Source organism: Convolutriloba macropyga, chromosome 9 (genome assembly GCF_964194025.1).
Source record: "Convolutriloba macropyga chromosome 9, txConMacr16.3, whole genome shotgun sequence".
NCBI classification, from domain to species: domain Eukaryota; kingdom Metazoa; phylum Xenacoelomorpha; order Acoela; family Convolutidae; genus Convolutriloba; species Convolutriloba macropyga.
In genome coordinates this window covers 23,346,198-23,372,531 of record NC_134476.1, presented here as the reverse complement: position 1 = coordinate 23,372,531, position 26,334 = coordinate 23,346,198, and the positions used below count along the sequence as shown (strand labels likewise).

At 39.9% G+C, this 26,334-nt stretch overlaps 9 non-coding genes across 9 annotated transcripts; all 9 read right to left on the bottom strand.

The window, feature by feature from the left end:
- Positions 1–1,476: 1,476 nt before the first annotated feature.
- Positions 1,477–1,595, bottom strand: LOC142346340 (5S ribosomal RNA). The gene has a single exon (XR_012759403.1). It is a non-coding gene; the product is annotated as a 5S ribosomal RNA (ribosomal RNA).
- A 7,716-nt stretch (positions 1,596–9,311) lies between these two features.
- LOC142346329 (5S ribosomal RNA) lies at positions 9,312–9,430 on the bottom strand. The gene has a single exon (XR_012759392.1). It is a non-coding gene; the product is annotated as a 5S ribosomal RNA (ribosomal RNA).
- A 2,076-nt stretch (positions 9,431–11,506) lies between these two features.
- On the bottom strand, positions 11,507–11,625 carry LOC142347720 (5S ribosomal RNA). Its single transcript, XR_012760699.1, has one exon. It is a non-coding gene; the product is annotated as a 5S ribosomal RNA (ribosomal RNA).
- A 1,888-nt stretch (positions 11,626–13,513) lies between these two features.
- Positions 13,514–13,632, bottom strand: LOC142347708 (5S ribosomal RNA). The gene has a single exon (XR_012760688.1). It is a non-coding gene; the product is annotated as a 5S ribosomal RNA (ribosomal RNA).
- Positions 13,633–17,024: 3,392 nt separating this feature from the next.
- Positions 17,025–17,143, bottom strand: LOC142347697 (5S ribosomal RNA). The gene has a single exon (XR_012760677.1). It is a non-coding gene; the product is annotated as a 5S ribosomal RNA (ribosomal RNA).
- Positions 17,144–19,219: 2,076 nt separating this feature from the next.
- Positions 19,220–19,338, bottom strand: LOC142347685 (5S ribosomal RNA). Its single transcript, XR_012760666.1, has one exon. It is a non-coding gene; the product is annotated as a 5S ribosomal RNA (ribosomal RNA).
- A 1,888-nt stretch (positions 19,339–21,226) lies between these two features.
- Positions 21,227–21,345, bottom strand: LOC142347674 (5S ribosomal RNA). Its single transcript, XR_012760655.1, has one exon. It is a non-coding gene; the product is annotated as a 5S ribosomal RNA (ribosomal RNA).
- A 2,076-nt stretch (positions 21,346–23,421) lies between these two features.
- Positions 23,422–23,540, bottom strand: LOC142347662 (5S ribosomal RNA). Its single transcript, XR_012760643.1, has one exon. It is a non-coding gene; the product is annotated as a 5S ribosomal RNA (ribosomal RNA).
- Positions 23,541–26,180: 2,640 nt separating this feature from the next.
- Positions 26,181–26,299, bottom strand: LOC142347651 (5S ribosomal RNA). Its single transcript, XR_012760632.1, has one exon. It is a non-coding gene; the product is annotated as a 5S ribosomal RNA (ribosomal RNA).
- Positions 26,300–26,334: the final 35 nt, after the last annotated feature.

Genomic DNA, 26,334 nt, shown 5'->3' with positions numbered 1-26,334 from the left:
ATTGTATTGTAGTCTCATATTCATATACAGGATCACTTTAACTCGCCGCCTTGCGGTTTGCAAAATAGTCACTTAATACATGCAATTTTAGCCACGGTTGTGTTATAATTTATGCAATTCGTAGCCATACAGTGTATTATGACAAACGCGCAAACTTTTTGCTTCCAACCATCCACAATACAGTGGAACGGCCGCAAAACAAAGCACAGATGAATTGGGTACGAGGAACCTGTATAACCGGACATTGAACCGGAAGTATGACTTCAGTGGGTTTAGGCCGGTAATTGGGAAAATCAGTAGCGAGTTGCTTTTAGCCTAATTGTTGTGATAAACTTATTAAATAGGTAAGTATTAACTCTATTTGATAAGTTTTATTTGAATGCACTCTGCGTTAGCGGAGTGCAGCCTAAAGAATGGAACTGAGCGATTTGCACTAACTTAAAAGTTAGTTTAATAAAGGGAAATTATACAATTAGTATTGATGTTTCCGAGACAATTCCAAATATCAAATATACATAATACGCAAGCAGGGGAACTATTATAATGGCCTTTACAAGTATATGGGGTGTGTTTGGAGCAATGGTTACTGCTGAAATTGTCATTTACAAAAAGTATCCGCGCTCGATGAGGCTTAACTTTTTCGATCACCGAACTTTGTTTTGGTCACCAAATCGTCAATTTTAGTCCGATTTGGCTCATTTTTTGTGGGCATGCTCCACTTGAGCCATAGTTTGGGATAAAATAAAAAAATCTGGCACCGCGAACCATTTTGGACAAGTTTTTACCGATTTCCAAAAAAGTATCCGCGCTCGATGAGGCTTAACTTTTTCGATCACCGAACTTTGTTTTGGTCACCAAATCGTCAATTTTAGTCCGATTTGGCTCATTTTTTGTGGGCATGCTCCACTTGAGCCATAGTTTGGGATAAAATAAAAAAATCTGGCACCGCGAACCATTTTGGACAAGTTTTTACCGATTTCCAAAAAAGTATCCGCGCTCGATGAGGCTTAACTTTTTCGATCACCGAACTTTGTTTTGGTCACCAAATCGTCAATTTTAGTCCGATTTGGCTCATTTTTTGTGGGCATGCTCCACTTGAGCCATAGTTTGGGATAAAATAAAAAAAACTGGCACCGCGAACCATTTTGGACAAGTTTTTACCGATTTCCAAAAAAGTATCCGCGCTCGATGAGGCTTAACTTTTTCGATCACCGAACTTTGTTTTGGTCACCAAATCGTCAATTTTAGTCCGATTTGGCTCATTTTTTGTGGGCATGCTCCACTTGAGCCATAGTTTGGGATAAAATAAAAAAAACTGGCACCGCGAACCATTTTGGACAAGTTTTTACCGATTTCCAAAAAAGTATCCGCGCTCGATGAGGCTTAACTTTTTCGATCACCGAGGCTTTTTGAGGCTCTAAAATGTGTAAATATCGAATAAAAGTATTCTATGAGGTTTGAATACTCAAAAGAAAAAGCCTACAACACCTGGTGTTCCCAAGCGGTCACCCATCCAAGTACTAACCAGGCCCAATGTTGCTTAACTTCGGTGATCGGACGAGAACCGGTGCATTCAACATGGTATGGTCGTAGGCATTTGCGTAAGCGGGAGCGAATTTATATACAACAGTATTGTATTGTAGTCTCATATTCATATACAGGATCACTTTAACTCGCCGCCTTGCGGTTTGCAAAATAGTCACTTAATACATGCAATTTTAGCCACGGTTGTGTTATAATTTATGCAATTCGTAGCCATACAGTGTATTATGACAAACGCGCAAACTTTTTGCTTCCAACCATCCACAATACAGTGGAACGGCCGCAAAACAAAGCACAGATGAATTGGGTACGAAGAACCTGTATAACCGGACATTGAACCGGAAGTATGACTTCAGTGGGTTTAGGCCGGTAATTGGGAAAATCAGTAGCCAGTTGCTTTTAGCCTAATTGTTGTGATAAACTTATTAAATAGGTAAGTATTAACTCTATTTGATAAGTTTTATTTGAATGCACTCTGCGTTAGCGGAGTGCAGCCTAAAGAATGGAACTGAGCGATTTGCACTAACTTAAAAGTTAGTTTAATAAAGGGAAATTATACAATTAGTATTGATGTTTCCGAGACAGTTCCAAATATCAAATATGCATAACACGCAAGCAGGGGAACTATTATAATGGCCTTTACAAGTATATGGGGTGTGTTTGGAGCAATGGTTACCGCTGAAATTGTCATTTACAAAAAGTATCCGCGCTCGATGAGGCTTAACTTTTTCGATCACCGAACTTTGTTTTAGTCACCAAATCGTCAATTTTAGTCCGATTTGGCTCATTTTTTGTGGGCATGCTCCACTTGAGCCATAGTTTGGGATAAAATAAAAAAATCTGGCACCGCGAACCATTTTGGACAAGTTTTTACCGATTTCCAAAAAAGTATCCGCGCTCGATGAGGCTTAACTTTTTCGATCACCGAACTTTGTTTTGGTCACCAAATCGTCAATTTTAGTCCGATTTGGCTCATTTTTTGTGGGCATGCTCCACTTGAGCCATAGTTTGGGATAAAATAAAAAAATCTGGCACCGCGAACCATTTTGGACAAGTTTTTACCGATTTCCAAAAAAGTATCCGCGCTCGATGAGGCTTAACTTTTTCGATCACCGAACTTTGTTTTAGTCACCAAATCGTCAATTTTAGTCCGATTTGGCTCATTTTTTGTGGGCATGCTCCACTTGAGCCATAGTTTGGGATAAAATAAAAAAATCTGGCACCGCGAACCATTTTGGACAAGTTTTTACCGATTTCCAAAAAAGTATCCGCGCTCGATGAGGCTTAACTTTTTCGATCACCGAACTTTGTTTTAGTCACCAAATCGTCAATTTTAGTCCGATTTGGCTCATTTTTTGTGGGCATGCTCCACTTGAGCCATAGTTTGGGATAAAATAAAAAAATCTGGCACCGCGAACCATTTTGGACAAGTTTTTACCGATTTCCAAAAAAGTATCCGCGCTCGATGAGGCTTAACTTTTTCGATCACCGAACTTTGTTTTGGTCACCAAATCGTCAATTTTAGTCCGATTTGGCTCATTTTTTGTGGGCATGCTCCACTTGAGCCATAGTTTGGGATAAAATAAAAAAATCTGGCACCGCGAACCATTTTGGACAAGTTTTTACCGATTTCCAAAAAAGTATCCGCGCTCGATGAGGCTTAACTTTTTCGATCACCGAACTTTGTTTTGGTCACCAAATCGTCAATTTTAGTCCGATTTGGCTCATTTTTTGTGGGCATGCTCCACTTGAGCCATAGTTTGGGATAAAATAAAAAAATCTGGCACCGCGAACCATTTTGGACAAGTTTTTACCGATTTCCAAAAAAGTATCCGCGCTCGATGAGGCTTAACTTTTTCGATCACCGAACTTTGTTTTAGTCACCAAATCGTCAATTTTAGTCCGATTTGGCTCATTTTTTGTGGGCATGCTCCACTTGAGCCATAGTTTGGGATAAAATAAAAAAATCTGGCACCGCGAACCATTTTGGACAAGTTTTTACCGATTTCCAAAAAAGTATCCGCGCTCGATGAGGCTTAACTTTTTCGATCACCGAACTTTGTTTTAGTCACCAAATCGTCAATTTTAGTCCGATTTGGCTCATTTTTTGTGGGCATGCTCCACTTGAGCCATAGTTTGGGATAAAATAAAAAAATCTGGCACCGCGAACCATTTTGGACAAGTTTTTACCGATTTCCAAAAAAGTATCCGCGCTCGATGAGGCTTAACTTTTTCGATCACCGAACTTTGTTTTGGTCACCAAATCGTCAATTTTAGTCCGATTTGGCTCATTTTTTGTGGGCATGCTCCACTTGAGCCATAGTTTGGGATAAAATAAAAAAATCTGGCACCGCGAACCATTTTGGACAAGTTTTTACCGATTTCCAAAAAAGTATCCGCGCTCGATGAGGCTTAACTTTTTCGATCACCGAACTTTGTTTTGGTCACCAAATCGTCAATTTTAGTCCGATTTGGCTCATTTTTTGTGGGCATGCTCCACTTGAGCCATAGTTTGGGATAAAATAAAAAAATCTGGCACCGCGAACCATTTTGGACAAGTTTTTACCGATTTCCAAAAAAGTATCCGCGCTCGATGAGGCTTAACTTTTTCGATCACCGAACTTTGTTTTAGTCACCAAATCGTCAATTTTAGTCCGATTTGGCTCATTTTTTGTGGGCATGCTCCACTTGAGCCATAGTTTGGGATAAAATAAAAAAATCTGGCACCGCGAACCATTTTGGACAAGTTTTTACCGATTTCCAAAAAAGTATCCGCGCTCGATGAGGCTTAACTTTTTCGATCACCGAACTTTGTTTTGGTCACCAAATCGTCAATTTTAGTCCGATTTGGCTCATTTTTTGTGGGCATGCTCCACTTGAGCCATAGTTTGGGATAAAATAAAAAAATCTGGCACCGCGAACCATTTTGGACAAGTTTTTACCGATTTCCAAAAAAGTATCCGCGCTCGATGAGGCTTAACTTTTTCGATCACCGAACTTTGTTTTGGTCACCAAATCGTCAATTTTAGTCCGATTTGGCTCATTTTTTGTGGGCATGCTCCACTTGAGCCATAGTTTGGGATAAAATAAAAAAATCTGGCACCGCGAACCATTTTGGACAAGTTTTTACCGATTTCCAAAAAAGTATCCGCGCTCGATGAGGCTTAACTTTTTCGATCACCGAACTTTGTTTTAGTCACCAAATCGTCAATTTTAGTCCGATTTGGCTCATTTTTTGTGGGCATGCTCCACTTGAGCCATAGTTTGGGATAAAATAAAAAAATCTGGCACCGCGAACCATTTTGGACAAGTTTTTACCGATTTCCAAAAAAGTATCCGCGCTCGATGAGGCTTAACTTTTTCGATCACCGAACTTTGTTTTAGTCACCAAATCGTCAATTTTAGTCCGATTTGGCTCATTTTTTGTGGGCATGCTCCACTTGAGCCATAGTTTGGGATAAAATAAAAAAATCTGGCACCGCGAACCATTTTGGACAAGTTTTTACCGATTTCCAAAAAAGTATCCGCGCTCGATGAGGCTTAACTTTTTCGATCACCGAACTTTGTTTTGGTCACCAAATCGTCAATTTTAGTCCGATTTGGCTCATTTTTTGTGGGCATGCTCCACTTGAGCCATAGTTTGGGATAAAATAAAAAAATCTGGCACCGCGAACCATTTTGGACAAGTTTTTACCGATTTCCAAAAAAGTATCCGCGCTCGATGAGGCTTAACTTTTTCGATCACCGAACTTTGTTTTGGTCACCAAATCGTCAATTTTAGTCCGATTTGGCTCATTTTTTGTGGGCATGCTCCACTTGAGCCATAGTTTGGGATAAAATAAAAAAATCTGGCACCGCGAACCATTTTGGACAAGTTTTTACCGATTTCCAAAAAAGTATCCGCGCTCGATGAGGCTTAACTTTTTCGATCACCGAACTTTGTTTTAGTCACCAAATCGTCAATTTTAGTCCGATTTGGCTCATTTTTTGTGGGCATGCTCCACTTGAGCCATAGTTTGGGATAAAATAAAAAAATCTGGCACCGCGAACCATTTTGGACAAGTTTTTACCGATTTCCAAAAAAGTATCCGCGCTCGATGAGGCTTAACTTTTTCGATCACCGAACTTTGTTTTAGTCACCAAATCGTCAATTTTAGTCCGATTTGGCTCATTTTTTGTGGGCATGCTCCACTTGAGCCATAGTTTGGGATAAAATAAAAAAATCTGGCACCGCGAACCATTTTGGACAAGTTTTTACCGATTTCCAAAAAAGTATCCGCGCTCGATGAGGCTTAACTTTTTCGATCACCGAACTTTGTTTTGGTCACCAAATCGTCAATTTTAGTCCGATTTGGCTCATTTTTTGTGGGCATGCTCCACTTGAGCCATAGTTTGGGATAAAATAAAAAAATCTGGCACCGCGAACCATTTTGGACAAGTTTTTACCGATTTCCAAAAAAGTATCCGCGCTCGATGAGGCTTAACTTTTTCGATCACCGAACTTTGTTTTAGTCACCAAATCGTCAATTTTAGTCCGATTTGGCTCATTTTTTGTGGGCATGCTCCACTTGAGCCATAGTTTGGGATAAAATAAAAAAATCTGGCACCGCGAACCATTTTGGACAAGTTTTTACCGATTTCCAAAAAAGTATCCGCGCTCGATGAGGCTTAACTTTTTCGATCACCGAACTTTGTTTTGGTCACCAAATCGTCAATTTTAGTCCGATTTGGCTCATTTTTTGTGGGCATGCTCCACTTGAGCCATAGTTTGGGATAAAATAAAAAAATCTGGCACCGCGAACCATTTTGGACAAGTTTTTACCGATTTCCAAAAAAGTATCCGCGCTCGATGAGGCTTAACTTTTTCGATCACCGAACTTTGTTTTGGTCACCAAATCGTCAATTTTAGTCCGATTTGGCTCATTTTTTGTGGGCATGCTCCACTTGAGCCATAGTTTGGGATAAAATAAAAAAATCTGGCACCGCGAACCATTTTGGACAAGTTTTTACCGATTTCCAAAAAAGTATCCGCGCTCGATGAGGCTTAACTTTTTCGATCACCGAACTTTGTTTTAGTCACCAAATCGTCAATTTTAGTCCGATTTGGCTCATTTTTTGTGGGCATGCTCCACTTGAGCCATAGTTTGGGATAAAATAAAAAAATCTGGCACCGCGAACCATTTTGGACAAGTTTTTACCGATTTCCAAAAAAGTATCCGCGCTCGATGAGGCTTAACTTTTTCGATCACCGAACTTTGTTTTGGTCACCAAATCGTCAATTTTAGTCCGATTTGGCTCATTTTTTGTGGGCATGCTCCACTTGAGCCATAGTTTGGGATAAAATAAAAAAATCTGGCACCGCGAACCATTTTGGACAAGTTTTTACCGATTTCCAAAAAAGTATCCGCGCTCGATGAGGCTTAACTTTTTCGATCACCGAACTTTGTTTTGGTCACCAAATCGTCAATTTTAGTCCGATTTGGCTCATTTTTTGTGGGCATGCTCCACTTGAGCCATAGTTTGGGATAAAATAAAAAAATCTGGCACCGCGAACCATTTTGGACAAGTTTTTACCGATTTCCAAAAAAGTATCCGCGCTCGATGAGGCTTAACTTTTTCGATCACCGAACTTTGTTTTAGTCACCAAATCGTCAATTTTAGTCCGATTTGGCTCATTTTTTGTGGGCATGCTCCACTTGAGCCATAGTTTGGGATAAAATAAAAAAATCTGGCACCGCGAACCATTTTGGACAAGTTTTTACCGATTTCCAAAAAAGTATCCGCGCTCGATGAGGCTTAACTTTTTCGATCACCGAACTTTGTTTTAGTCACCAAATCGTCAATTTTAGTCCGATTTGGCTCATTTTTTGTGGGCATGCTCCACTTGAGCCATAGTTTGGGATAAAATAAAAAAATCTGGCACCGCGAACCATTTTGGACAAGTTTTTACCGATTTCCAAAAAAGTATCCGCGCTCGATGAGGCTTAACTTTTTCGATCACCGAACTTTGTTTTGGTCACCAAATCGTCAATTTTAGTCCGATTTGGCTCATTTTTTGTGGGCATGCTCCACTTGAGCCATAGTTTGGGATAAAATAAAAAAATCTGGCACCGCGAACCATTTTGGACAAGTTTTTACCGATTTCCAAAAAAGTATCCGCGCTCGATGAGGCTTAACTTTTTCGATCACCGAACTTTGTTTTGGTCACCAAATCGTCAATTTTAGTCCGATTTGGCTCATTTTTTGTGGGCATGCTCCACTTGAGCCATAGTTTGGGATAAAATAAAAAAATCTGGCACCGCGAACCATTTTGGACAAGTTTTTACCGATTTCCAAAAAAGTATCCGCGCTCGATGAGGCTTAACTTTTTCGATCACCGAACTTTGTTTTAGTCACCAAATCGTCAATTTTAGTCCGATTTGGCTCATTTTTTGTGGGCATGCTCCACTTGAGCCATAGTTTGGGATAAAATAAAAAAATCTGGCACCGCGAACCATTTTGGACAAGTTTTTACCGATTTCCAAAAAAGTATCCGCGCTCGATGAGGCTTAACTTTTTCGATCACCGAACTTTGTTTTAGTCACCAAATCGTCAATTTTAGTCCGATTTGGCTCATTTTTTGTGGGCATGCTCCACTTGAGCCATAGTTTGGGATAAAATAAAAAAATCTGGCACCGCGAACCATTTTGGACAAGTTTTTACCGATTTCCAAAAAAGTATCCGCGCTCGATGAGGCTTAACTTTTTCGATCACCGAACTTTGTTTTGGTCACCAAATCGTCAATTTTAGTCCGATTTGGCTCATTTTTTGTGGGCATGCTCCACTTGAGCCATAGTTTGGGATAAAATAAAAAAATCTGGCACCGCGAACCATTTTGGACAAGTTTTTACCGATTTCCAAAAAAGTATCCGCGCTCGATGAGGCTTAACTTTTTCGATCACCGAACTTTGTTTTAGTCACCAAATCGTCAATTTTAGTCCGATTTGGCTCATTTTTTGTGGGCATGCTCCACTTGAGCCATAGTTTGGGATAAAATAAAAAAATCTGGCACCGCGAACCATTTTGGACAAGTTTTTACCGATTTCCAAAAAAGTATCCGCGCTCGATGAGGCTTAACTTTTTCGATCACCGAACTTTGTTTTGGTCACCAAATCGTCAATTTTAGTCCGATTTGGCTCATTTTTTGTGGGCATGCTCCACTTGAGCCATAGTTTGGGATAAAATAAAAAAATCTGGCACCGCGAACCATTTTGGACAAGTTTTTACCGATTTCCAAAAAAGTATCCGCGCTCGATGAGGCTTAACTTTTTCGATCACCGAACTTTGTTTTGGTCACCAAATCGTCAATTTTAGTCCGATTTGGCTCATTTTTTGTGGGCATGCTCCACTTGAGCCATAGTTTGGGATAAAATAAAAAAAACTGGCACCGCGAACCATTTTGGACAAGTTTTTACCGATTTCCAAAAAAGTATCCGCGCTCGATGAGGCTTAACTTTTTCGATCACCGAACTTTGTTTTGGTCACCAAATCGTCAATTTTAGTCCGATTTGGCTCATTTTTTGTGGGCATGCTCCACTTGAGCCATAGTTTGGGATAAAATAAAAAAAACTGGCACCGCGAACCATTTTGGACAAGTTTTTACCGATTTCCAAAAAAGTATCCGCGCTCGATGAGGCTTAACTTTTTCGATCACCGAGGCTTTTTGAGGCTCTAAAATGTGTAAATATCGAATAAAAGTATTCTATGAGGTTTGAATACTCAAAAGAAAAAGCCTACAACACCTGGTGTTCCCAAGCGGTCACCCATCCAAGTACTAACCAGGCCCAATGTTGCTTAACTTCGGTGATCGGACGAGAACCGGTGCATTCAACATGGTATGGTCGTAGGCATTTGCGTAAGCGGGAGCGAATTTATATACAACAGTATTGTATTGTAGTCTCATATTCATATACAGGATCACTTTAACTCGCCGCCTTGCGGTTTGCAAAATAGTCACTTAATACATGCAATTTTAGCCACGGTTGTGTTATAATTTATGCAATTCGTAGCCATACAGTGTATTATGACAAACGCGCAAACTTTTTGCTTCCAACCATCCACAATACAGTGGAACGGCCGCAAAACAAAGCACAGATGAATTGGGTACGAGGAACCTGTATAACCGGACATTGAACCGGAAGTATGACTTCAGTGGGTTTAGGCCGGTAATTGGGAAAATCAGTAGCGAGTTGCTTTTAGCCTAATTGTTGTGATAAACTTATTAAATAGGTAAGTATTAACTCTATTTGATAAGTTTTATTTGAATGCACTCTGCGTTAGCGGAGTGCAGCCTAAAGAATGGAACTGAGCGATTTGCACTAACTTAAAAGTTAGTTTAATAAAGGGAAATTATACAATTAGTATTGATGTTTCCGAGACAATTCCAAATATCAAATATACATAATACGCAAGCAGGGGAACTATTATAATGGCCTTTACAAGTATATGGGGTGTGTTTGGAGCAATGGTTACTGCTGAAATTGTCATTTACAAAAAGTATCCGCGCTCGATGAGGCTTAACTTTTTCGATCACCGAACTTTGTTTTGGTCACCAAATCGTCAATTTTAGTCCGATTTGGCTCATTTTTTGTGGTCATGCTCCACTTGAGCCATAGTTTGGGATAAAATAAAAAAATCTGGCACCGCGAACCATTTTGGACAAGTTTTTACCGATTTCCAAAAAAGTATCCGCGCTCGATGAGGCTTAACTTTTTCGATCACCGAACTTTGTTTTAGTCACCAAATCGTCAATTTTAGTCCGATTTGGCTCATTTTTTGTGGGCATGCTCCACTTGAGCCATAGTTTGGGATAAAATAAAAAAATCTGGCACCGCGAACCATTTTGGACAAGTTTTTACCGATTTCCAAAAAAGTATCCGCGCTCGATGAGGCTTAACTTTTTCGATCACCGAACTTTGTTTTGGTCACCAAATCGTCAATTTTAGTCCGATTTGGCTCATTTTTTGTGGGCATGCTCCACTTGAGCCATAGTTTGGGATAAAATAAAAAAATCTGGCACCGCGAACCATTTTGGACAAGTTTTTACCGATTTCCAAAAAAGTATCCGCGCTCGATGAGGCTTAACTTTTTCGATCACCGAACTTTGTTTTAGTCACCAAATCGTCAATTTTAGTCCGATTTGGCTCATTTTTTGTGGGCATGCTCCACTTGAGCCATAGTTTGGGATAAAATAAAAAAATCTGGCACCGCGAACCATTTTGGACAAGTTTTTACCGATTTCCAAAAAAGTATCCGCGCTCGATGAGGCTTAACTTTTTCGATCACCGAACTTTGTTTTGGTCACCAAATCGTCAATTTTAGTCCGATTTGGCTCATTTTTTGTGGGCATGCTCCACTTGAGCCATAGTTTGGGATAAAATAAAAAAATCTGGCACCGCGAACCATTTTGGACAAGTTTTTACCGATTTCCAAAAAAGTATCCGCGCTCGATGAGGCTTAACTTTTTCGATCACCGAACTTTGTTTTGGTCACCAAATCGTCAATTTTAGTCCGATTTGGCTCATTTTTTGTGGGCATGCTCCACTTGAGCCATAGTTTGGGATAAAATAAAAAAAACTGGCACCGCGAACCATTTTGGACAAGTTTTTACCGATTTCCAAAAAAGTATCCGCGCTCGATGAGGCTTAACTTTTTCGATCACCGAACTTTGTTTTGGTCACCAAATCGTCAATTTTAGTCCGATTTGGCTCATTTTTTGTGGGCATGCTCCACTTGAGCCATAGTTTGGGATAAAATAAAAAAAACTGGCACCGCGAACCATTTTGGACAAGTTTTTACCGATTTCCAAAAAAGTATCCGCGCTCGATGAGGCTTAACTTTTTCGATCACCGAGGCTTTTTGAGGCTCTAAAATGTGTAAATATCGAATAAAAGTATTCTATGAGGTTTGAATACTCAAAAGAAAAAGCCTACAACACCTGGTGTTCCCAAGCGGTCACCCATCCAAGTACTAACCAGGCCCAATGTTGCTTAACTTCGGTGATCGGACGAGAACCGGTGCATTCAACATGGTATGGTCGTAGGCATTTGCGTAAGCGGGAGCGAATTTATATACAACAGTATTGTATTGTAGTCTCATATTCATATACAGGATCACTTTAACTCGCCGCCTTGCGGTTTGCAAAATAGTCACTTAATACATGCAATTTTAGCCACGGTTGTGTTATAATTTATGCAATTCGTAGCCATACAGTGTATTATGACAAACGCGCAAACTTTTTGCTTCCAACCATCCACAATACAGTGGAACGGCCGCAAAACAAAGCACAGATGAATTGGGTACGAGGAACCTGTATAACCGGACATTGAACCGGAAGTATGACTTCAGTGGGTTTAGGCCGGTAATTGGGAAAATCCGTAGCGAGTTGCTTTTAGCCTAATTGTTGTGATAAACTTATTAAATAGGTAAGTATTAACTCTATTTGATAAGTTTTATTTGAATGCACTCTGCGTTAGCGGAGTGCAGCCTAAAGAATGGAACTGAGCGATTTGCACTAACTTAAAAGTTAGTTTAATAAAGGGAAATTATACAATTAGTATTGATGTTTCCGAGACAGTTCCAAATATCAAATATGCATAACACGCAAGCAGGGGAACTATTATAATGGCCTTTACAAGTATATGGGGTGTGTTTGGAGCAATGGTTACCGCTGAAATTGTCATTTACAAAAAGTATCCGCGCTCGATGAGGCTTAACTTTTTCGATCACCGAACTTTGTTTTAGTCACCAAATCGTCAATTTTAGTCCGATTTGGCTCATTTTTTGTGGGCATGCTCCACTTGAGCCATAGTTTGGGATAAAATAAAAAAATCTGGCACCGCGAACCATTTTGGACAAGTTTTTACCGATTTCCAAAAAAGTATCCGCGCTCGATGAGGCTTAACTTTTTCGATCACCGAACTTTGTTTTGGTCACCAAATCGTCAATTTTAGTCCGATTTGGCTCATTTTTTGTGGGCATGCTCCACTTGAGCCATAGTTTGGGATAAAATAAAAAAATCTGGCACCGCGAACCATTTTGGACAAGTTTTTACCGATTTCCAAAAAAGTATCCGCGCTCGATGAGGCTTAACTTTTTCGATCACCGAACTTTGTTTTAGTCACCAAATCGTCAATTTTAGTCCGATTTGGCTCATTTTTTGTGGGCATGCTCCACTTGAGCCATAGTTTGGGATAAAATAAAAAAATCTGGCACCGCGAACCATTTTGGACAAGTTTTTACCGATTTCCAAAAAAGTATCCGCGCTCGATGAGGCTTAACTTTTTCGATCACCGAACTTTGTTTTGGTCACCAAATCGTCAATTTTAGTCCGATTTGGCTCATTTTTTGTGGGCATGCTCCACTTGAGCCATAGTTTGGGATAAAATAAAAAAATCTGGCACCGCGAACCATTTTGGACAAGTTTTTACCGATTTCCAAAAAAGTATCCGCGCTCGATGAGGCTTAACTTTTTCGATCACCGAACTTTGTTTTGGTCACCAAATCGTCAATTTTAGTCCGATTTGGCTCATTTTTTGTGGGCATGCTCCACTTGAGCCATAGTTTGGGATAAAATAAAAAAAACTGGCACCGCGAACCATTTTGGACAAGTTTTTACCGATTTCCAAAAAAGTATCCGCGCTCGATGAGGCTTAACTTTTTCGATCACCGAACTTTGTTTTGGTCACCAAATCGTCAATTTTAGTCCGATTTGGCTCATTTTTTGTGGGCATGCTCCACTTGAGCCATAGTTTGGGATAAAATAAAAAAAACTGGCACCGCGAACCATTTTGGACAAGTTTTTACCGATTTCCAAAAAAGTATCCGCGCTCGATGAGGCTTAACTTTTTCGATCACCGAGGCTTTTTGAGGCTCTAAAATGTGTAAATATCGAATAAAAGTATTCTATGAGGTTTGAATACTCAAAAGAAAAAGCCTACAACACCTGGTGTTCCCAAGCGGTCACCCATCCAAGTACTAACCAGGCCCAATGTTGCTTAACTTCGGTGATCGGACGAGAACCGGTGCATTCAACATGGTATGGTCGTAGGCATTTGCGTAAGCGGGAGCGAATTTATATACAACAGTATTGTATTGTAGTCTCATATTCATATACAGGATCACTTTAACTCGCCGCCTTGCGGTTTGCAAAATAGTCACTTAATACATGCAATTTTAGCCACGGTTGTGTTATAATTTATGCAATTCGTAGCCATACAGTGTATTATGACAAACGCGCAAACTTTTTGCTTCCAACCATCCACAATACAGTGGAACGGCCGCAAAACAAAGCACAGATGAATTGGGTACGAAGAACCTGTATAACCGGACATTGAACCGGAAGTATGACTTCAGTGGGTTTAGGCCGGTAATTGGGAAAATCAGTAGCCAGTTGCTTTTAGCCTAATTGTTGTGATAAACTTATTAAATAGGTAAGTATTAACTCTATTTGATAAGTTTTATTTGAATGCACTCTGCGTTAGCGGAGTGCAGCCTAAAGAATGGAACTGAGCGATTTGCACTAACTTAAAAGTTAGTTTAATAAAGGGAAATTATACAATTAGTATTGATGTTTCCGAGACAATTCCAAATATCAAATATACATAATACGCAAGCAGGGGAACTATTATAATGGCCTTTACAAGTATATGGGGTGTGTTTGGAGCAATGGTTACCGCTGAAATTGTCATTTACAAAAAGTATCCGCGCTCGATGAGGCTTAACTTTTTCGATCACCGAACTTTGTTTTAGTCACCAAATCGTCAATTTTAGTCCGATTTGGCTCATTTTTTGTGGGCATGCTCCACTTGAGCCATAGTTTGGGATAAAATAAAAAAATCTGGCACCGCGAACCATTTTGGACAAGTTTTTACCGATTTCCAAAAAAGTATCCGCGCTCGATGAGGCTTAACTTTTTCGATCACCGAACTTTGTTTTGGTCACCAAATCGTCAATTTTAGTCCGATTTGGCTCATTTTTTGTGGGCATGCTCCACTTGAGCCATAGTTTGGGATAAAATAAAAAAATCTGGCACCGCGAACCATTTTGGACAAGTTTTTACCGATTTCCAAAAAAGTATCCGCGCTCGATGAGGCTTAACTTTTTCGATCACCGAACTTTGTTTTAGTCACCAAATCGTCAATTTTAGTCCGATTTGGCTCATTTTTTGTGGGCATGCTCCACTTGAGCCATAGTTTGGGATAAAATAAAAAAATCTGGCACCGCGAACCATTTTGGACAAGTTTTTACCGATTTCCAAAAAAGTATCCGCGCTCGATGAGGCTTAACTTTTTCGATCACCGAACTTTGTTTTGGTCACCAAATCGTCAATTTTAGTCCGATTTGGCTCATTTTTTGTGGGCATGCTCCACTTGAGCCATAGTTTGGGATAAAATAAAAAAATCTGGCACCGCGAACCATTTTGGACAAGTTTTTACCGATTTCCAAAAAAGTATCCGCGCTCGATGAGGCTTAACTTTTTCGATCACCGAACTTTGTTTTGGTCACCAAATCGTCAATTTTAGTCCGATTTGGCTCATTTTTTGTGGGCATGCTCCACTTGAGCCATAGTTTGGGATAAAATAAAAAAATCTGGCACCGCGAACCATTTTGGACAAGTTTTTACCGATTTCCAAAAAAGTATCCGCGCTCGATGAGGCTTAACTTTTTCGATCACCGAACTTTGTTTTGGTCACCAAATCGTCAATTTTAGTCCGATTTGGCTCATTTTTTGTGGGCATGCTCCACTTGAGCCATAGTTTGGGATAAAATAAAAAAATCTGGCACCGCGAACCATTTTGGACAAGTTTTTACCGATTTCCAAAAAAGTATCCGCGCTCGATGAGGCTTAACTTTTTCGATCACCGAACTTTGTTTTGGTCACCAAATCGTCAATTTTAGTCCGATTTGGCTCATTTTTTGTGGGCATGCTCCACTTGAGCCATAGTTTGGGATAAAATAAAAAAATCTGGCACCGCGAACCATTTTGGACAAGTTTTTACCGATTTCCAAAAAAGTATCCGCGCTCGATGAGGCTTAACTTTTTCGATCACCGAACTTTGTTTTGGTCACCAAATCGTCAATTTTAGTCCGATTTGGCTCATTTTTTGTGGGCATGCTCCACTTGAGCCATAGTTTGGGATAAAATAAAAAAATCTGGCACCGCGAACCATTTTGGACAAGTTTTTACCGATTTCCAAAAAAGTATCCGCGCTCGATGAGGCTTAACTTTTTCGATCACCGAACTTTGTTTTAGTCACCAAATCGTCAATTTTAGTCCGATTTGGCTCATTTTTTGTGGGCATGCTCCACTTGAGCCATAGTTTGGGATAAAATAAAAAAATCTGGCACCGCGAACCATTTTGGACAAGTTTTTACCGATTTCCAAAAAAGTATCCGCGCTCGATGAGGCTTAACTTTTTCGATCACCGAACTTTGTTTTGGTCACCAAATCGTCAATTTTAGTCCGATTTGGCTCATTTTTTGTGGGCATGCTCCACTTGAGCCATAGTTTGGGATAAAATAAAAAAATCTGGCACCGCGAACCATTTTGGACAAGTTTTTACCGATTTCCAAAAAAGTATCCGCGCTCGATGAGGCTTAACTTTTTCGATCACCGAACTTTGTTTTGGTCACCAAATCGTCAATTTTAGTCCGATTTGGCTCATTTTTTGTGGGCATGCTCCACTTGAGCCATAGTTTGGGATAAAATAAAAAAATCTGGCACCGCGAACCATTTTGGACAAGTTTTTACCGATTTCCAAAAAAGTATCCGCGCTCGATGAGGCTTAACTTTTTCGATCACCGAACTTTGTTTTGGTCACCAAATCGTCAATTTTAGTCCGATTTGGCTCATTTTTTGTGGGCATGCTCCACTTGAGCCATAGTTTGGGATAAAATAAAAAAATCTGGCACCGCGAACCATTTTGGACAAGTTTTTACCGATTTCCAAAAAAGTATCCGCGCTCGATGAGGCTTAACTTTTTCGATCACCGAACTTTGTTTTGGTCACCAAATCGTCAATTTTAGTCCGATTTGGCTCATTTTTTGTGGGCATGCTCCACTTGAGCCATAGTTTGGGATAAAATAAAAAAAACTGGCACCGCGAACCATTTTGGACAAGTTTTTACCGATTTCCAAAAAAGTATCCGCGCTCGATGAGGCTTAACTTTTTCGATCACCGAACTTTGTTTTGGTCACCAAATCGTCAATTTTAGTCCGATTTGGCTCATTTTTTGTGGGCATGCTCCACTTGAGCCATAGTTTGGGATAAAATAAAAAAAACTGGCACCGCGAACCATTTTGGACAAGTTTTTACCGATTTCCAAAAAAGTATCCGCGCTCGATGAGGCTTAACTTTTTCGATCACCGAGGCTTTTTGAGGCTCTAAAATGTGTAAATATCGAATAAAAGTATTCTATGAGGTTTGAATACTCAAAAGAAAAAGCCTACAACACCTGGTGTTCCCAAGCGGTCACCCATCCAAGTACTAACCAGGCCCAATGTTGCTTAACTTCGGTGATCGGACGAGAACCGGTGCATTCAACATGGTATGGTCGTAGGCATTTGCGTAAGCGGGAGCGAATTTATATACAACAGTATTGTATTGTAGTCTCATATTCATATACAGGATCACTTTAACTCGCCGCCTTGCGGTTTGCAAAATAGTCACTTAATACATGCAATTTTAGCCACGGTTGTGTTATAATTTATGCAATTCGTAGCCATACAGTGTATTATGACAAACGCGCAAACTTTTTGCTTCCAACCATCCACAATACAGTGGAACGGCCGCAAAACAAAGCACAGATGAATTGGGTACGAGGAACCTGTATAACCGGACATTGAACCGGAAGTATGACTTCAGTGGGTTTAGGCCGGTAATTGGGAAAATCAGTAGCGAGTTGCTTTTAGCCTAATTGTTGTGATAAACTTATTAAATAGGTAAGTATTAACTCTATTTGATAAGTTTTATTTGAATGCACTCTGCGTTAGCGGAGTGCAGCCTAAAGAATGGAACTGAGCGATTTGCACTAACTTAAAAGTTAGTTTAATAAAGGGAAATTATACAATTAGTATTGATGTTTCCGAGACAATTCCAAATATCAAATATACATAATACGCAAGCAGGGGAACTATTATAATGGCCTTTACAAGTATATGGGGTGTGTTTGGAGCAATGGTTACTGCTGAAATTGTCATTTACAAAAAGTATCCGCGCTCGATGAGGCTTAACTTTTTCGATCACCGAACTTTGTTTTGGTCACCAAATCGTCAATTTTAGTCCGATTTGGCTCATTTTTTGTGGTCATGCTCCACTTGAGCCATAGTTTGGGATAAAATAAAAAAATCTGGCACCGCGAACCATTTTGGACAAGTTTTTACCGATTTCCAAAAAAGTATCCGCGCTCGATGAGGCTTAACTTTTTCGATCACCGAACTTTGTTTTAGTCACCAAATCGTCAATTTTAGTCCGATTTGGCTCATTTTTTGTGGGCATGCTCCACTTGAGCCATAGTTTGGGATAAAATAAAAAAATCTGGCACCGCGAACCATTTTGGACAAGTTTTTACCGATTTCCAAAAAAGTATCCGCGCTCGATGAGGCTTAACTTTTTCGATCACCGAACTTTGTTTTGGTCACCAAATCGTCAATTTTAGTCCGATTTGGCTCATTTTTTGTGGGCATGCTCCACTTGAGCCATAGTTTGGGATAAAATAAAAAAATCTGGCACCGCGAACCATTTTGGACAAGTTTTTACCGATTTCCAAAAAAGTATCCGCGCTCGATGAGGCTTAACTTTTTCGATCACCGAACTTTGTTTTAGTCACCAAATCGTCAATTTTAGTCCGATTTGGCTCATTTTTTGTGGGCATGCTCCACTTGAGCCATAGTTTGGGATAAAATAAAAAAATCTGGCACCGCGAACCATTTTGGACAAGTTTTTACCGATTTCCAAAAAAGTATCCGCGCTCGATGAGGCTTAACTTTTTCGATCACCGAACTTTGTTTTGGTCACCAAATCGTCAATTTTAGTCCGATTTGGCTCATTTTTTGTGGGCATGCTCCACTTGAGCCATAGTTTGGGATAAAATAAAAAAATCTGGCACCGCGAACCATTTTGGACAAGTTTTTACCGATTTCCAAAAAAGTATCCGCGCTCGATGAGGCTTAACTTTTTCGATCACCGAACTTTGTTTTGGTCACCAAATCGTCAATTTTAGTCCGATTTGGCTCATTTTTTGTGGGCATGCTCCACTTGAGCCATAGTTTGGGATAAAATAAAAAAAACTGGCACCGCGAACCATTTTGGACAAGTTTTTACCGATTTCCAAAAAAGTATCCGCGCTCGATGAGGCTTAACTTTTTCGATCACCGAACTTTGTTTTGGTCACCAAATCGTCAATTTTAGTCCGATTTGGCTCATTTTTTGTGGGCATGCTCCACTTGAGCCATAGTTTGGGATAAAATAAAAAAAACTGGCACCGCGAACCATTTTGGACAAGTTTTTACCGATTTCCAAAAAAGTATCCGCGCTCGATGAGGCTTAACTTTTTCGATCACCGAGGCTTTTTGAGGCTCTAAAATGTGTAAATATCGAATAAAAGTATTCTATGAGGTTTGAATACTCAAAAGAAAAAGCCTACAACACCTGGTGTTCCCAAGCGGTCACCCATCCAAGTACTAACCAGGCCCAATGTTGCTTAACTTCGGTGATCGGACGAGAACCGGTGCATTCAACATGGTATGGTCGTAGGCATTTGCGTAAGCGGGAGCGAATTTATATACAACAGTATTGTATTGTAGTCTCATATTCATATACAGGATCACTTTAACTCGCCGCCTTGCGGTTTGCAAAATAGTCACTTAATACATGCAATTTTAGCCACGGTTGTGTTATAATTTATGCAATTCGTAGCCATACAGTGTATTATGACAAACGCGCAAACTTTTTGCTTCCAACCATCCACAATACAGTGGAACGGCCGCAAAACAAAGCACAGATGAATTGGGTACGAGGAACCTGTATAACCGGACATTGAACCGGAAGTATGACTTCAGTGGGTTTAGGCCGGTAATTGGGAAAATCCGTAGCGAGTTGCTTTTAGCCTAATTGTTGTGATAAACTTATTAAATAGGTAAGTATTAACTCTATTTGATAAGTTTTATTTGAATGCACTCTGCGTTAGCGGAGTGCAGCCTAAAGAATGGAACTGAGCGATTTGCACTAACTTAAAAGTTAGTTTAATAAAGGGAAATTATACAATTAGTATTGATGTTTCCGAGACAGTTCCAAATATCAAATATGCATAACACGCAAGCAGGGGAACTATTATAATGGCCTTTACAAGTATATGGGGTGTGTTTGGAGCAATGGTTACCGCTGAAATTGTCATTTACAAAAAGTATCCGCGCTCGATGAGGCTTAACTTTTTCGATCACCGAACTTTGTTTTAGTCACCAAATCGTCAATTTTAGTCCGATTTGGCTCATTTTTTGTGGGCATGCTCCACTTGAGCCATAGTTTGGGATAAAATAAAAAAATCTGGCACCGCGAACCATTTTGGACGTTTTTACCGATTTCCAAAAAAGTATCCGCGCTCGATGAGGCTTAACTTTTTCGATCACCGAACTTTGTTTTGGTCACCAAATCGTCAATTTTAGTCCGATTTGGCTCATTTTTTGTGGGCATGCTCCACTTGAGCCATAGTTTGGGATAAAATAAAAAAATCTGGCACCGCGAACCATTTTGGACAAGTTTTTACCGATTTCCAAAAAAGTATCCGCGCTCGATGAGGCTTAACTTTTTCGATCACCGAACTTTGTTTTAGTCACCAAATCGTCAATTTTAGTCCGATTTGGCTCATTTTTTGTGGGCATGCTCCACTTGAGCCATAGTTTGGGATAAAATAAAAAAATCTGGCACCGCGAACCATTTTGGACAAGTTTTTTACCGATTTCCAAAAAAAGTATCCGCGCTCGATGAGGCTTAACTTTTTCGATCACCGAACTTTGTTTTGGTCACCAAATCGTCAATTTTAGTCCGATTTGGCTCATTTTTTGTGGGCATGCTCCACTTGAGCCATAGTTTGGGATAAAATAAAAAAATCTGGCACCGCGAACCATTTTGGACAAGTTTTTACCGATTTCCAAAAAAGTATCCGCGCTCGATGAGGCTTAACTTTTTCGATCACCGAACTTTGTTTTGGTCACCAAATCGTCAATTTTAGTCCGATTTGGCTCATTTTTTGTGGGCATGCTCCACTTGAGCCATAGTTTGGGATAAAATAAAAAAAACTGGCACCGCGAACCATTTTGGACAAGTTTTTACCGATTTCCAAAAAAGTATCCGCGCTCGATGAGGCTTAACTTTTTCGATCACCGAACTTTGTTTTGGTCACCAAATCGTCAATTTTAGTCCGATTTGGCTCATTTTTTGTGGGCATGCTCCACTTGAGCCATAGTTTGGGATAAAATAAAAAAAACTGGCACCGCGAACCATTTTGGACAAGTTTTTACCGATTTCCAAAAAAGTATCCGCGCTCGATGAGGCTTAACTTTTTCGATCACCGAGGCTTTTTGAGGCTCTAAAATGTGTAAATATCGAATAAAAGTATTCTATGAGGTTTGAATACTCAAAAGAAAAAGCCTACAACACCTGGTGTTCCCAAGCGGTCACCCATCCAAGTACTAACCAGGCCCAATGTTGCTTAACTTCGGTGATCGGACGAGAACCGGTGCATTCAACATGGTATGGTCGTAGGCATTTGCGTAAGCGGGAGCGAATTTATATACAACAGTATTGTATTGTAGTCTCATATTCATATACAGGATCACTTTAACTCGCCGCCTTGCGGTTTGCAAAATAGTCACTTAATACATGCAATTTTAGCCACGGTTGTGTTATAATTTATGCAATTCGTAGCCATACAGTGTATTATGACAAACGCGCAAACTTTTTGCTTCCAACCATCCACAATACAGTGGAACGGCCGCAAAACAAAGCACAGATGAATTGGGTACGAAGAACCTGTATAACCGGACATTGAACCGGAAGTATGACTTCAGTGGGTTTAGGCCGGTAATTGGGAAAATCAGTAGCCAGTTGCTTTTAGCCTAATTGTTGTGATAAACTTATTAAATAGGTAAGTATTAACTCTATTTGATAAGTTTTATTTGAATGCACTCTGCGTTAGCGGAGTGCAGCCTAAAGAATGGAACTGAGCGATTTGCACTAACTTAAAAGTTAGTTTAATAAAGGGAAATTATACAATTAGTATTGATGTTTCCGAGACAATTCCAAATATCAAATATACATAATACGCAAGCAGGGGAACTATTATAATGGCCTTTACAAGTATATGGGGTGTGTTTGGAGCAATGGTTACCGCTGAAATTGTCATTTACAAAAAGTATCCGCGCTCGATGAGGCTTAACTTTTTCGATCACCGAACTTTGTTTTAGTCACCAAATCGTCAATTTTAGTCCGATTTGGCTCATTTTTTGTGGGCATGCTCCACTTGAGCCATAGTTTGGGATAAAATAAAAAAATCTGGCACCGCGAACCATTTTGGACAAGTTTTTACCGATTTCCAAAAAAGTATCCGCGCTCGATGAGGCTTAACTTTTTCGATCACCGAACTTTGTTTTGGTCACCAAATCGTCAATTTTAGTCCGATTTGGCTCATTTTTTGTGGGCATGCTCCACTTGAGCCATAGTTTGGGATAAAATAAAAAAATCTGGCACCGCGAACCATTTTGGACAAGTTTTTACCGATTTCCAAAAAAGTATCCGCGCTCGATGAGGCTTAACTTTTTCGATCACCGAACTTTGTTTTAGTCACCAAATCGTCAATTTTAGTCCGATTTGGCTCATTTTTTGTGGGCATGCTCCACTTGAGCCATAGTTTGGGATAAAATAAAAAAATCTGGCACCGCGAACCATTTTGGACAAGTTTTTACCGATTTCCAAAAAAGTATCCGCGCTCGATGAGGCTTAACTTTTTCGATCACCGAACTTTGTTTTGGTCACCAAATCGTCAATTTTAGTCCGATTTGGCTCATTTTTTGTGGGCATGCTCCACTTGAGCCATAGTTTGGGATAAAATAAAAAAATCTGGCACCGCGAACCATTTTGGACAAGTTTTTACCGATTTCCAAAAAAGTATCCGCGCTCGATGAGGCTTAACTTTTTCGATCACCGAACTTTGTTTTGGTCACCAAATCGTCAATTTTAGTCCGATTTGGCTCATTTTTTGTGGGCATGCTCCACTTGAGCCATAGTTTGGGATAAAATAAAAAAATCTGGCACCGCGAACCATTTTGGACAAGTTTTTACCGATTTCCAAAAAAGTATCCGCGCTCGATGAGGCTTAACTTTTTCGATCACCGAACTTTGTTTTGGTCACCAAATCGTCAATTTTAGTCCGATTTGGCTCATTTTTTGTGGGCATGCTCCACTTGAGCCATAGTTTGGGATAAAATAAAAAAAACTGGCACCGCGAACCATTTTGGACAAGTTTTTACCGATTTCCAAAAAAGTATCCGCGCTCGATGAGGCTTAACTTTTTCGATCACCGAACTTTGTTTTGGTCACCAAATCGTCAATTTTAGTCCGATTTGGCTCATTTTTTGTGGGCATGCTCCACTTGAGCCATAGTTTGGGATAAAATAAAAAAAACTGGCACCGCGAACCATTTTGGACAAGTTTTTACCGATTTCCAAAAAAGTATCCGCGCTCGATGAGGCTTAACTTTTTCGATCACCGAGGCTTTTTGAGGCTCTAAAATGTGTAAATATCGAATAAAAGTATTCTATGAGGTTTGAATACTCAAAAGAAAAAGCCTACAACACCTGGTGTTCCCAAGCGGTCACCCATCCAAGTACTAACCAGGCCCAATGTTGCTTAACTTCGGTGATCGGACGAGAACCGGTGCATTCAACATGGTATGGTCGTAGGCATTTGCGTAAGCGGGAGCGAATTTATATACAACAGTATTGTATTGTAGTCTCATATTCATATACAGGATCACTTTAACTCGCCGCCTTGCGGTTTGCAAAATAGTCACTTAATACATGCAATTTTAGCCACGGTTGTGTTATAATTTATGCAATTCGTAGCCATACAGTGTATTATGACAAACGCGCAAACTTTTTGCTTCCAACCATCCACAATACAGTGGAACGGCCGCAAAACAAAGCACAGATGAATTGGGTACGAAGAACCTGTATAACCGGACATTGAACCGGAAGTATGACTTCAGTGGGTTTAGGCCGGTAATTGGGAAAATCAGTAGCCAGTTGCTTTTAGCCTAATTGTTGTGATAAACTTATTAAATAGGTAAGTATTAACTCTATTTGATAAGTTTTATTTGAATGCACTCTGCGTTAGCGGAGTGCAGCCTAAAGAATGGAACTGAGCGATTTGCACTAACTTAAAAGTTAGTTTAATAAAGGGAAATTATACAATTAGTATTGATGTTTCCGAGACAGTTCCAAATATCAAATATGCATAACACGCAAGCAGGGGAACTATTATAATGGCCTTTACAAGTATATGGGGTGTGTTTGGAGCAATGGTTACCGCTGAAATTGTCATTTACAAAAAGTATCCGCGCTCGATGAGGCTTAACTTTTTCGATCACCGAACTTTGTTTTAGTCACCAAATCGTCAATTTTAGTCCGATTTGGCTCATTTTTTGTGGGCATGCTCCACTTGAGCCATAGTTTGGGATAAAATAAAAAAATCTGGCACCGCGAACCATTTTGGACAAGTTTTTACCGATTTCCAAAAAAGTATCCGCGCTCGATGAGGCTTAACTTTTTCGATCACCGAACTTTGTTTTGGTCACCAAATCGTCAATTTTAGTCCGATTTGGCTCATTTTTTGTGGGCATGCTCCACTTGAGCCATAGTTTGGGATAAAATAAAAAAATCTGGCACCGCGAACCATTTTGGACAAGTTTTTACCGATTTCCAAAAAAGTATCCGCGCTCGATGAGGCTTAACTTTTTCGATCACCGAACTTTGTTTTAGTCACCAAATCGTCAATTTTAGTCCGATTTGGCTCATTTTTTGTGGGCATGCTCCACTTGAGCCATAGTTTGGGATAAAATAAAAAAATCTGGCACCGCGAACCATTTTGGACAAGTTTTTACCGATTTCCAAAAAAGTATCCGCGCTCGATGAGGCTTAACTTTTTCGATCACCGAACTTTGTTTTGGTCACCAAATCGTCAATTTTAGTCCGATTTGGCTCATTTTTTGTGGGCATGCTCCACTTGAGCCATAGTTTGGGATAAAATAAAAAAATCTGGCACCGCGAACCATTTTGGACAAGTTTTTACCGATTTCCAAAAAAGTATCCGCGCTCGATGAGGCTTAACTTTTTCGATCACCGAACTTTGTTTTGGTCACCAAATCGTCAATTTTAGTCCGATTTGGCTCATTTTTTGTGGGCATGCTCCACTTGAGCCATAGTTTGGGATAAAATAAAAAAATCTGGCACCGCGAACCATTTTGGACAAGTTTTTACCGATTTCCAAAAAAGTATCCGCGCTCGATGAGGCTTAACTTTTTCGATCACCGAACTTTGTTTTAGTCACCAAATCGTCAATTTTAGTCCGATTTGGCTCATTTTTTGTGGGCATGCTCCACTTGAGCCATAGTTTGGGATAAAATAAAAAAATCTGGCACCGCGAACCATTTTGGACAAGTTTTTACCGATTTCCAAAAAAGTATCCGCGCTCGATGAGGCTTAACTTTTTCGATCACCGAACTTTGTTTTGGTCACCAAATCGTCAATTTTAGTCCGATTTGGCTCATTTTTTGTGGGCATGCTCCACTTGAGCCATAGTTTGGGATAAAATAAAAAAATCTGGCACCGCGAACCATTTTGGACAAGTTTTTACCGATTTCCAAAAAAGTATCCGCGCTCGATGAGGCTTAACTTTTTCGATCACCGAACTTTGTTTTGGTCACCAAATCGTCAATTTTAGTCCGATTTGGCTCATTTTTTGTGGGCATGCTCCACTTGAGCCATAGTTTGGGATAAAATAAAAAAATCTGGCACCGCGAACCATTTTGGACAAGTTTTTACCGATTTCCAAAAAAGTATCCGCGCTCGATGAGGCTTAACTTTTTCGATCACCGAACTTTGTTTTGGTCACCAAATCGTCAATTTTAGTCCGATTTGGCTCATTTTTTGTGGGCATGCTCCACTTGAGCCATAGTTTGGGATAAAATAAAAAAAACTGGCACCGCGAACCATTTTGGACAAGTTTTTACCGATTTCCAAAAAAGTATCCGCGCTCGATGAGGCTTAACTTTTTCGATCACCGAACTTTGTTTTGGTCACCAAATCGTCAATTTTAGTCCGATTTGGCTCATTTTTTGTGGGCATGCTCCACTTGAGCCATAGTTTGGGATAAAATAAAAAAAACTGGCACCGCGAACCATTTTGGACAAGTTTTTACCGATTTCCAAAAAAGTATCCGCGCTCGATGAGGCTTAACTTTTTCGATCACCGAGGCTTTTTGAGGCTCTAAAATGTGTAAATATCGAATAAAAGTATTCTATGAGGTTTGAATACTCAAAAGAAAAAGCCTACAACACCTGGTGTTCCCAAGCGGTCACCCATCCAAGTACTAACCAGGCCCAATGTTGCTTAACTTCGGTGATCGGACGAGAACCGGTGCATTCAACATGGTATGGTCGTAGGCATTTGCGTAAGCGGGAGCGAATTTATATACAACAG